General features: G+C 40.5%; 1 long non-coding RNA gene across 1 annotated transcript; it reads left to right on the top strand.

Moving 5' to 3' along the window:
- The first annotated feature begins 1,032 nt into the window (after nucleotides 1–1,032).
- LOC125485768 lies at nucleotides 1,033–2,925 on the top strand. Its single transcript, XR_007264466.1, has 2 exons — nucleotides 1,033–1,268; nucleotides 2,070–2,925. It is a non-coding gene; the product is annotated as an uncharacterized LOC125485768 (long non-coding RNA).
- The last annotated feature ends 1,971 nt before the right edge of the window (nucleotides 2,926–4,896 follow it).

The following is a 4,896-nucleotide window of genomic DNA, read 5'->3' as shown; positions in this document are numbered from 1 at the left end:
ACACACTGACGCTTCACCGGAGGCTGCACTGAGGATGTTACCCAGCATGGTAATGAAATTTCTGCAAAACAACAAACCAGCTCGGCGAGCCAACCAACCTCAATTACACACTACCTATTGTTATTCACTAACAGACACCATTAACAACTATTCACCTTCCCAGCCTGATCATTAACAACTCCTTTCTCTCTCCAACTGTGCTTCTCTCTCTTTGGGCTCTATCCTATCGTTTTCTCCCTATCCCACCCCCTCCCAATTTTCTGCATATAAACTGACGTTTTTCCAGCTACCATCAGTTCTGAGGAAGGGTCACTGGACCTGAGACTTTAACTCTGATATTTTTCTTCACGGATGCTGCCAGACCTGCTGAGCTTTTCCAGCAACTTCTGTTTTTGGTTCGATTAAAATGACCTGTTTCTGTTCCTGCAGGAACCTTCCGAATGTATTGATAAGGTGGGTCTCCTGACGCACAGGTAGTCCTGATAAAAGTTGACTGTCACAGTGATACCTCAAGCAAGATTAGACATTGCTGGAGAAACTCAGCAGGTAACGTTTCGATTCCAACGACCCTTCTTCAGAACTGTTTTCGCTTCACATATGCTGCCTGACTTCTTTAGTTTCACCAGCAATTTGTTTCAGATTGTCAGTATCTGCAGTTTTATTTTGCTTTAGTATGAGTGTTAGCTGTGTGCCACACACAAAATATCAATGAAAACCAAAAGAACTGCGGATGCTGTAAATCGGGAACAAAAACAAAGTTGCTGGAAAAGCTCAGCAGGTCTGGCAGCATCTGTGGAGGACAAAACAGGGTTAACGTTTCGGGTCCAAATGCTACCAGACCTGCTGAGCTTTCCCAGCAACTTTGTTTTTGTTCACAAAATATGAATGGGATGCACGGTCAAAGGATACATTTTGAGGGGGTGGGCTACAAAACGTCACAATGCGGAGGAGAGCTGATTGGAGGAGAGTCTGCAGTAGTCACAGAAAATGTTGAAGACCAGGCTGGTACTGACCTGTGATTGGTCAGGAGCGGCCCGCGCGACTCCTCCCCGGAGAGGAGTGGGTTGCGGGAGGTTTATCGGATCCCAATTCCCGGCGGCTTCCCTGGTGTTCACCCCTGCAGCCCGGTACAGCGCTGCAGCTTCCAAAAGGTCGGCATTACCCCCTGAGGCGTGCAGCTCCTCCCTCCAAACTGATACGGTTCGCTGTTGTCCCTGCACGTCCTAACTTGTGTTTGCCTGAATGCGTTTATATGTCTCCTGCTTTCGGTGAGTATTGCACGGTTTGAGAGAATCTCTTAAAATTAAGACATCGAGAGTAACCATCAATTATCTTGCTTCAAGCTAAATGACTCATTGCCACTCGGCGGCTGCATTTCATTGATTGCATGCTGCTCCATGGCTCCTCATCCTTCTTAAGACGCAGATTTGACGTGCAAATTTATCCTGCCCTCTGATTATATAGGCCGTATTTTAATTCCCATACGTATTGAAAACTTAATTTTGGAGTTTATAATTTTCTAATGTACACTGGCAGCTAGTTTCTCTGCTGCCCGAAAAATTATTCTTAGCGATTGCCGGTGCGGACAGAAATAACCGAATAGCCCCCTTCTGTACTGTAAAAGTCCATGATTGAGCTCAAGTGAGAAACCAAGATTATCTAGCAGAGTTGCTGTTTGAACACATTGAAACATTTGGCCAAAGGATGTAGAATGAAAGAAATTTTAAAAATAGAACGGAAGGCTCGGGGTCTTATATACTCTATGCACCTGTTTCAAGGATTGCATTTAACTGAAAAAAGTGTGCACAAATATCATAATTATTAAATAAACCGAAAAGACTGCAGATGCTGTAAATGAGACGCAAAAACACAAATTGCTGGAAAAGATCAGCAGGTCTGGCAGCATCTGTGAAGAAAAATCAGAGAAACGATTCGTTTCTCTGATTTTTCTTCACAGATGCTGTCTGACCTGCTGAGCTTTTCCCGCACCTTCTGTCTTTTTCCAAACTATTGTTTGCTATTGCAATTTCAATACTATGATGAATTCATTAACCAATTTTTGTTTATAGATATTTGTAGAACTCTGAAGAACTAAATCATCAAATCAACCTTGAATTATATACAAACATGAAGGATGTCAGTAATATCTGGATGAATTTGATCAAAGCGATTATTGCAGGACAGAGACCGAATTCAAAAGTTGTCAAATTATACCTTTTTGGAGCAGTTTTGACACTTTTCACCGCTTTCCTGGCAGTAACAAAGATGGTACATTCGATATTGCTTCCTGCAGATAAGGATGATGCCTTGAAAACAACGAATGCTATGTTTGCCAGACCATCAAGAACTACACAAAGTTGTCTTCTAATTCAAAGGAACAACAGAGGCAGATTTCATGCCTCCTAATTGGACTGAAATTTAGTTACAAATCAAGTATGAATAATTATTGTATCTGTATTTCTCTGCTTTAAAAAAAAGCACAGTTTAATGCTTGGAATTTTAAAAATGCTATAAATTTCTTGTCTAGAGAAACCAACAAGGTTTGGCAACCAGTTCGACCAGACTTGTTAATTGTTGTAGAAGATCTACCTTTGAGCCACTGGTTAGTTAAAGTACAGGTGGGTGGAGGGGGAATGGGGTGGGGCACAGTGCTTTGTAATAATTTACAACGAACTAGTGATTAAACTTGATGTGATTTTGTTACAGTACTTTCTGGCTGGTTAAGCAGTTTCTGAAACTTAGTTCATAAAATTGCTGTTAAGTTTGCAGATAGTAATGAAAGCTGTAAACTTCCTTAAATATGCATAATTTTGTGGTATATGTACACAGTTTCAGCATTGATGCTGATCAAAGGTATCTTGCTACGGATACAAAGCACAAGAACCCTGCAGTGTAGATCCAACAATAAATACAATTGAATTGCAATCTTTTGTTAATAGCAATTTTATTTCTGGAGGTGACTGAGCTTTTTGATATCTTTGAACATGTCCACATAACAAGGAGGTGCACTTTTTAGCATACATAGACTTGTTTGATTAAAATGCATGAACAGATTGTTGAGTAACTTTCTTTGGGGGTTTCCAGTTTTTCTGTTGAGCTCTTGATTTTATGAGCTGTTTCTTTAGTTGGTATAAGATATATGGACAGAAATAAGCCATTCAGCCCATTGAGTCTACTCTGTGTCTCATTGAGATCAAGACTGATCTGATAATCCTCAAACCCACTGTTTTGCCTTTCGCCCATAACCTTTGATTCCCTTGCTGATTAAAAATCTGTTTCTATCGGCCTTGAATAAGCTTAAAAACTCAGTCTCAACGGGCCTCTGGGGTAAAAAATTCCACAGATTTTCCAACTTTTCTTTAAGAAAAAGAAACTCCTCTGCATCTGTATCTTAAATGTGTAAGCCATTATTCTGGAATTATGCCCTCTGGACCTAGAGTCCCCCACAGGGGGGAATAATCCGTATCAAGACCCCTAAGAATTTTCTATGTTTCAATAAAAGCACTTCTCCTTCTTCTAAATTCCAACTGTACGGGCACAATTTACACAATCTCTCTTCATAAGACAGTCCCTCATTAGACAGTCATTAGGGATGAACTTTTTTTGATGGTTTGCAATGCTGCTATATCTTTCCTTAGATAAAGGTCCTAAAACTGTTCACAGTATTCTAGCACAGTATTTATCAAGACTTCCCTATTTTTATATTCCACTTGCTTTCAAATAAAGGCCAACATTCTTTTTGCTGCTAGCATTTTGTGGTTCATGAATGAGGACTCCAAACTCTCTCTGTTCCATAGCTTTCTGCAGTCTTTCTCTATTTAGATAATATTCACCTCTTGTATTCTTCCTGCCACACTGCATAATCACACATTATATTCCATCTGCCATGTTTTTGCCCATTTGCTTAACCTGTCTATATCCATCTGCAGACTCTTCGTGTCATCATCACCACTTGCCTTCCAACCTATTTTTGTCATCTGCAGACTTGGCTATGGTATATTCACTTTCCTCATCCATATAATTAATATACATTCAAATAATTCTGGTTGCAGCACTAATCCCTTTGGAATGCCACTGGTTAAGGTTGCCATCCTGAAAATGTCCCCACTTATCCTAACTCTCTGCCTCCTTTTAGGTAGCCAATTTCCAATCCATACTAATATAATCTGCACAACACTATGAGCTCATAACTCATAACTCAGTTGAATTAGTGCCTACTATCGGATAGTATCAAGTTCAGTGCTCAACACAAAAAAAAGATTTGCAGGTGCTGGAAATCAGAAACAAAAACAATTTGCTGGAAAAGATCAGCAGGTCTGGCAGCATATGTGAAGAGAAAGCAGAGTCAACCTTCTTGCTCCAGTGATCCTTCTTCAGAACAGTCTTGCAGAGTTGTTCCAGTAATTTCTGTTTTTGTTTCTGATTTGTTGTTTCTTTACCTAGGTGATAGAGGTTGTGGTTTTGGAATGTACTGTCAAAGGAGCCTTTGCAAAGTTTCTGCGTACCGTCAATGATGCACATTGCTGCTCCTGTGCACTGGTGATAGAGAAGGTGAATGTTTAAGGAAGTGGGATGGGATGCCAATGAAATGAGTTGCTTTCTCTCGATGGTGTTCAGCTTTGAGTGTTGGTGGATTTGCACTCATCCAGATAAGTGAAGTGTACTCCATCACACTTGCTCTTTGGAAGACAGAAAGTAATTTATAACATCTGATTTTTCTCTAGTAGGCATAGTACCCAGGTCAAGTTAAGGTTCAAGTTGACAGTAAACTCTGGTATTGGGGTGGAGTGCTGGGGGAGAAAGGATGTTGATAGTGCAGATTAAGCTATCAGAATGTGAGAATGGCAGAACAATGGTGTGTCCAGCAGTCAAACTGGAAAGAACAGATGGTCCTCT

Source organism: Rhincodon typus, chromosome 22 (genome assembly GCF_021869965.1).
Source record: "Rhincodon typus isolate 14 chromosome 22, sRhiTyp1.1, whole genome shotgun sequence".
Taxonomy (NCBI): domain Eukaryota; kingdom Metazoa; phylum Chordata; class Chondrichthyes; order Orectolobiformes; family Rhincodontidae; genus Rhincodon; species Rhincodon typus.
Note: the sequence above shows the minus strand (reverse complement) of the source record. Positions and strands in the feature narration are given on the sequence as shown.